This window comes from Gekko japonicus, unplaced genomic scaffold (assembly GCF_001447785.1).
Source record: "Gekko japonicus isolate JY-2015 unplaced genomic scaffold, Gekko_japonicus_V1.1 scaffold198, whole genome shotgun sequence".
NCBI lineage: Eukaryota > Metazoa > Chordata > Lepidosauria > Squamata > Gekkonidae > Gekko > Gekko japonicus.
The window spans coordinates 1,087,925-1,095,848 of record NW_015161409.1 but is presented as its reverse complement, the minus strand read 5'-3'; positions in this window follow the sequence as shown (position 1 = coordinate 1,095,848).

Below are 7,924 nucleotides of genomic sequence, written 5' to 3'. Positions count from 1 at the left end.
ACAAGTGTATGCCTGTCTGTTGGTCCACTTAGGAATCTTGATCCTGGTTGTGTGGTGGTTTGGTGTAGTGGTTTGGTGTAGTGGTTAAGTGTGAGGACTCTAATCTGGGAGAACCGGGTTTGATTCCCCACTCCTCCACTTGCACCTGCTGATGTGACCTTGGGTCAGTCACAAGCTCTGGCACAGCTGTCCTTGAAAAAGAGCAGTTTCTGTCAGAGCTCTCTCAGCCCCACCTACCTCACAAGGTGTCTGTTGTGGGAAGGGGAAGGGAAAGGAGTTTGTAAGCCGCTCTGAGACTCCCTTGGGTAGTGAAGGGCGGGGTGTAAATCCTATCTTTTCTTCTTCTTCTTGTGTGGTGGGCTAGTTGTGGCAAATGGTAGGGAAGCTCAGTATTTCTGTATAAAGTTGTAGGGGCTTTATTGCAATGTGGTATGGCCTGATATTATGTTCTTATTCCAGTGTGGGGTGTGTGTGGGGCTTTCTAAGTTTCTAAGCAGTGTTCTAAGAAGGCAACTGTTCCTGGGGTTAGCCCAGCCCAGGGACATTGCTAGGGCGGTTCCCAGGCCTCCCTAAATTTCTGGGGAGCCCATCCCTAAACCCCACATGGGTCCACCTCCATAGATAATGACCATGCCTGTGATGTCACTAGCTCCTCCCTATGATGTCATTGGGTCCCAGTTCTTTTAATGACTTAGCAATGCCTCTGGCCCAGCCCCAGCCCCCCCCGGAAAATTGGAAAGTCTACGCCCTTGATCTCAGACAATATGTGGGAATGGGCCTGTAAGAAGCCAGGACATGGTTGGGAATTAGAAAGGGTCAGTGACAGGTTGTTTTGTTGGCCACAAAGTTGGCCACAAAACCAGGTTAGGTAGTTACAATCTGGAGCCAGTTTCCTAGCAATAAGTGTTATATTTAAAGCAAATGAGACATAACATGTCATCTCTGACTTCTGTCTAATAATCTGACACAGTTGTACTTTTTCCATCAGCAATATATCTAACTAGGAATAAGGCCAGTTGTGGAAATAAATACAACGAGCTCTAGAAAGAGGCTCTGGGCAGGTGCCCCAGCCTTGGGCACTCAGTGTCAATTTGTTGTGGCGACCTCAGCAGGGTATAATGACACCGAGTCCACCATTTTCTCCAGAGGAACTGATCTCTACTACCTGAAGAACAGTTGTAATTTTTTTTATAATTTTTATTGAGATATAAAATTGAATAAAGTACCATCACCAACACCCAAAAACCCTCACCACCCCAACTAAAAATCGATCCTGTATCGTAACTGGTATATATCTTCGTATACACAATATATTACATTTTGGTTTCCTTGTACATTCTTATACATTCTTATTAATCCAATTGTATACATTTGACCACATAGTTAGAAACAAGTTTGGTCTCCCGTGGAGTTTTTGTGTTAAATTGTCCATTTCTATTACCTCAATTGCCTTATTTATAAAGTCTAGCCTATCCGGGATTTCACTTCTTTTCCAATAACTGGCTAGTACAATTCTGGCTGCTGTCAGTAAATTTATCATAACATGTTTATCTTTCTTTTTCCAATTGTCAGGTAATATGTTTAGTAAAAATATTTCGGGGTCCAGTGGTATTTGCAATTTTGTTGCCTGGGTGATCACTTGATGTACCTCTTTCCAGTATTTCTTTACCATGTCACACGTCCACCAAACATGGTAGAGCGTACCAGTTTGAGTTTTACACTTCCAGCACATATTATTACACCCAGGATAAAACCTAGCCAGCCTAGCAGGTGCTAAATGCCACCGATAACATGTTTTAAACACATTTTCCCTTAATGAAACTGCCTTTAGCTGCCTCACATTGATCCATATTCCTTCCCATTTTTTTTGGTCTATCTTTTTCCCAATGTTATTGCTCCATTCTGTCAAAGGTGTTTTCTTATTTTTGTCTTGTGGTCTATTTTGTAACAGGAAGGAATATAAGCAAAAATTCTACTTTCTGAGCTGCCGGCATTTAATTTGTGAGCAGGTGATTTGGCTACTGCATAAATTAGTTTGCTCTGGAGCCATCCTTCCTGAGTGAAGAAGAAAATGTGTGTGCCGGAGGCTAAAAAACTGTGAACTAGCTCACACTAACTCAGCTTAGAGGGAACACTGGTGAGAATGCCAGCCAGAACCTTATGTCATACACCCTGCTCCTACCCCTCCCCTTCAGATCTCCAGGAATTTCCTAACCTGGAGTTGGCAACCCTATCTCCTTCCCAGCCAACCATCAACCTACCTTGATCTGCCCCTCTGACTTCAGCTTTCCATCTCCTCCCCCCTCCCTCCTGGAGAGCAGTTATAATTCAGCTTTCCGCACACCCCACCTGCAGCCTCTACCGTGCTCTGAAGCCCTGACTGCTACATCACATTGGCTGTCATACAGGGGCCATCTCAGCAGGATATAAGGACACAGAGTCCACCATTTTCTCCAGGGGAACTGATCTCTGCCATCTGGAAAGCAGTTGTAATTCTGAGTGATCGTCAGCCCTCACCTGGAGATTGGCAACACTGGTTTCCCCCAACAGGCACTAAGGGGAAATATATTTTACCTCAGAACAGCAAACTGTTTAGAATGTTAGAGGCAAAGGCCAACGAGGCTGCATATGCAAACGACCTGTGTTCTGAGGCAAAGGCCAAGCAGGCCACATATGCAAATGACCTCTGTGTTCTGACTGGCTATGGGAGGGAGGAGAACAGCAAACTGTTTAGAATGTTGGAGGCAGGACTCAGGCAACGCAGCCAGTGGATAGGGAAACCCTCTGAGTGACAGATCAGGGAGCCAACTGATTTGGGAGTGTGTTGGAATGTTCAGGGGAGTCCATGACCAAAACAGAATTATATATAAGGAGAGATTCTCAACATGGCCAAATGTGTGGATACTTAAATCCCGATACTGAAGTCATGAACAGACAAGTCAAGTCTTAATACAAACCAGGTGGGGAAAACAGCTTTGAAGAAAAAACTGAAATCTTAAAAAAAAAATACACTGGGGGGTTAACCCCACCAAAAATAATAGAATCAGTACCTGTAGCTTTAAAAATGAATGACCTCTATGGCTGGTGCTAGGCCACCAGAAGAGTACTGCCAGCATTCAAGCCTTGGTTCCTGTCAGTGAAAGGCTAGGGCAGGGCCCTTTTCACGGCAGTTTTGATCTTTGAGGGACAGTTCATTGGGATCAGGCCTGGCAGAAGCCACCAGGCAACTTGATATGATCTGACTTGCATGACTCACACAGACCTCTTGCTACTGTTCAACAGCAGACATACCATAAAAGCCAGTGTGGTTTAGCGGTTAAGAGTTTCAGACTAGGATCTGGGTGACCCAGGTTTGAATATCCTGTCTGCCATAGAAGATGTGGAATCTGGGTTGGGTCTACATACTTACTATCTTCGCTATAGTCCTCATATGCTTAACTTGATCTAGTATGATGGAATCATTTTCTTGCTCTGTGTTTTGCGTTCTGTACCAGAGTTGCATTCATTATCCTTGCACCGAATCTCAGCCTAAGTATTCCTCGGTTGACTGTAAAATAAGTAAATGTTTTCTAGAGTGGTCTCTAAATCGTATCTATCTCACACTACCAGCAGATCCCAGGGATGCTGTGAAAGCAATTAACAGGTGGCCAGAGGCAGTTTTGGAATGGATTAAGGCTAACAAGCTGAAACGTAATCCCTACAAAATGGAAGTGCTACTAGTGAGGGGAATGTCTGACCTTGGAAATGGGTTATCCCCTGTTTTGGATGGGGTTGCACTCCCCCTTTAAAATTTGTAGCATGAGGGTGCTCCTGGATCCAGGCCTCCTGTTGGATAAACAGGTGGCAGCAGTGGCCAGGGTTGCATTTCAGCAGGTGAGCCAGGTGCAGTCCTTCTGGGCAACAAAGATATTGCCGTTGTAGTGTATGCCCTGGTAACATCTAGATTAGATTATTGCAATGCACTCTGCATGGGGCTGCCCTTGAAGACTGTCCGGAAGATACAGTTGGTACAGAATGCTGCAACCAGGGTGCTGCCTGGAGAGGACCATATCATTCCAGTCTTGTTCCACTCACAGTGGCTTCCAGTTTGCTTCCAGGCTCAATTCAAGGTGCTGGTATTGAACTTTAAAACTCTGTATGGCCTGGGACCAACATGCCAACAACCTTCTCCCATACACACCTACCCACTCACTCCGGTCGTCCTCAGAGGCCCTGCTTCAGTTGTCCCTGGCATCTGAGGCTAGATGGGTGGCAACCAGAGAAAAGGCCTTTTTCAGCATGGTGCCAAAACTTTGGAACACCCTCCCCAGGGAGATTCATTTGTCTCCTTCTATTGGTGTCTTTTTGTCAGCACGTGAAGTCTTTTCTGTTTTGTCTAGCAAATACTCAACACCAATTACTGGACCTGCTTCTAGTGTTGTTTGTTGATGTGTTTTAAATTGAATTTTATATTGTTTTAATGTATTTTAATTGTTTACATGTTTTAAGGTTTTCATGTTAGCCGCCTCATAGGCCCTGATTGGGTGGAAAGGCAGCATAAAAATGTTTAAAATAAAATAAATAAATACATACATTGTGTTTATGCACGTACATACATGTGTTTATGTATGATCAGAGTCCCCCAGAGGAGTCAAAAAGCAATCCTAAGCAGGTCTGCTTAGAACCTACTTGGATCTATTAAGTGGGTAAAGTCTGTTCCCAGGAAAGTATTCTTAGGATGGCACTGTTAACTGATCTGCAAGAACCTCCTTTGTCTCTTAGCCTGGTACTCTGGTTTGTATTAAGTTGGTCTATGATGGCCTGAAACCCATGGATACTTCTGCTTAGTGGCAGATGACTTGTAAATACATACAACAGCGGTATACCGTAAACCAAAAAAACCCCATTTCCTATCATCTCCAGACCTATCATCTCTGCTCTTGTACTGCTGGGCTTCACCTGCAGGTGTGCAGGCTCCAGCCTTTGATCTTCAAATTCCATACTTGACTTTTCCCAGATACCAGAATTTTGTTTTTGAAGAACTGAGTCCAAATATTTCATATAGACAGTTTTCTGCGAAGAGCCTTTCTTCGGGCCCACAAACAATGCCTACAGTTTTGGCATAATTAGTGTTTAAAAGCTAGCTTGTGCCGAGGCAAAACTGTCAATGTGTTTGCCTAAAGCCAAACGCTGGATCTGTGTCAAAGCTTGACGGATAATTTACAGTTTGTTTACATTTATTACTGCTTTTGGTTCAGCATGTTTCAAAATGATTGTTTGTATTATGTACCTTGTAGCTGATCAAAGGAGGAGCCAAACAAGCCTAAATGAAGAAATGCTGTCTTTGTTTCCTGTTTTTAACAGCTCACAGTACTTTGCTCTTGGGTAAGAGCTAGCTTTGCATTATACGAACAGTAATCCACTGTGATACTACCTGGAAAGCATTCTTTAAAGGAAGAACTGTGTTGACAGACTGATCCTGTGCAGAGGTAGCAGCGCCTAAGCACACTGAAGTAAATGCCTTAAGGGTGCCAAACACAACAGGCTGTTAGGTAGCAATCCTCTGCACACTTGCACGGAAGCAAGTCCCATTGGAATAAAGCCAGTTTCCGCACCCCTTCTGTTTCAGGCTTTCTTGTACAGTCCCTTTAAAGCAGCTGAGTGGTGGCAAACAGGCTGCTCCCTGCCCACTCAGCTTTTATTGAGCTTTCTGCAAACCCTGTTGAAAGGGCCACGAACCGGTTTGGTCCCTGGTTCCGTTCATTGTTTGGTTTCTGGTTTGGCCACGAACCACATTTTTCTGGTTCATGCCCATCCCTATTAAGAACCTCTCATGTGGGACCCAAATATTTCACCATCAAGACCTGTTCAAATTGCTTGGACTGCAACTTCATGACAAGATGAGTTTACTAGTCAGAAATGACTCCATGTAATACATTGCAAGAATTGTGTATATTGATTATGATGCAAGGGTCTATTTGTCCGCATTCTTGCATAATGGATTTCTACTGCCAGTCATGCATAGTCACAGAAAACGATCCATATGCATGCATTGCAAAGCAAAATACATCCCAAAATCACAGGAGTTCTTAGCTCTGCTAAAGTACTTTCAAGTGATGGCTTGCATGTGTAATTGTGCCTTATACATCATTAAAGAAAAGTTTATCTCACTTTACATGACCTTAAGCAAAATGTTTTTCCCTCAGCTCAGTTCATCTATGAGTAATCAAGTCTTGTGCAATCAAGCAATCAGAATTGAAATGGCCCAATAGTCATTTTTCTAGGCTCTGTTGAAAGTTGTAAAACTGGTCTTCCTTCCCAATCCCATGCGTATACAACCCATAACTTTTTAAAAACTGATTTTATTTCTGAAGCATCAACAAGAAAACATATAACGCATTGCATCCAGTATAAAAGCTTTCGGAAAGGACTGAGAGAATAGGTCTTTGCAGCAAAGAGGAAAACAAATACATCAGCTCCTCCTCCTGTGATGCATATTCAGCTCCCTTGATGTTACAGTCAGTACCTAATGAATACATGTGTGCACTAACCCCAAGATACTATTTGCTAATCTCTTTACTCATTAAAGTGTGTTATGTTTTCTTTCAGTGCCATAGTATTTATCAGTATTATCTTTCATAAATATGTGCCAAACAGGTCACCTGTGATTAAAACCTGCATGGAAAAAATGTAACACTGAGGATCCATCAGTCCCTTTCATTGAATATGTAATCTCAACCATTCAGGTATTTGAAAAGAAAAATGAGAAACAATGCAATGAGATGCATCATGGAATATGGTTCTTTTTCAACAACACCTAATGACAGCAGCTGTTTTGAGGGGGGGGGAAGCAGGGTATAAATAAAAATAAAGACTAGTATAATTTTGTACCTCTGGAGTTTGAAAGTTTAAACATGTCTGCCTGGAAAGAGGACAGAAAAGGCTAGATTCAAAACTAAAGAAGTGGAAGAGTCCCAAGAAAAACATTCGTAAATTGTGAAATTATAAACCCTATGTAGAATCCTAGGAATTAAGGAGAAAACAGCCTTTAGTTTGCCCAAGCAACTGCACTTGGACATTGCAGCAAACTGGAATTTGTATGCTTCCCAAACAAGGAAGCTTGACACTATGGTTCACACAGAAGGCGAGAGTGAAAACATGAGGGCACAGCCAACAAGCCATGTTTGTGCCTGTAACATTGCTGTGATATCTGAATGTGGTTTTCTACTTCCCTGCTCTCAAAGATTCCATGCCATATTTGAAAAGTCACCTAGCTTTGAAGCCCAGCTTGAGTTCCTTTTTCTCAGTAGCAAAAACAGATTCCTTGAAATGATTGAACAGCTTCCGCTTCTGTAACTTTTCAGTCTCACTGACATTATATTTCTTAGATCCGGATGGGTAGCTGTGTTGACTGAAGCAGTAGAACAAAGTTTGAGTCCAGTGGCACCTTTAAGACCAACAAAGATTTATTCATGGTATAAGTTTTCGTGTGTAAACACACTTGGCTCACACACAAAAGCTTATACCTTGAATAAAACTTTGTTGGTCTTAAAAGTGCCACTGGACTCAAACTTTGTTCTGTTACATTTCTTGTAAGTTCTCAGCCTGTTTTGGGAAAGATCAACAGTAAGTATTTTTCTGACACAGATGTAGCACTAAGTACTTAGAAGTGGCAGGTGAAAATATGCGTGTGTGTGTGTGTGTGTGTGTGTGTGTGTGTGTGTGTGTGTGTGAGAAACAGAACTGGCTCACTCTTACCCATAGGGTTGCCAGCCTCCATGTGGTGGCTGGCGATCTCCTGGGTTTACAACTGATCTCCAAACCACAGAGATAAATTCATCTGGAGAAAATGACCACTTTGGAAGGTGGACTCTAGGGCATTATACCCCATTGGAGTCACTTCCCTCCCCAAACCCCTCTCTCCTCAGGCTCCATCCCCAAAAGC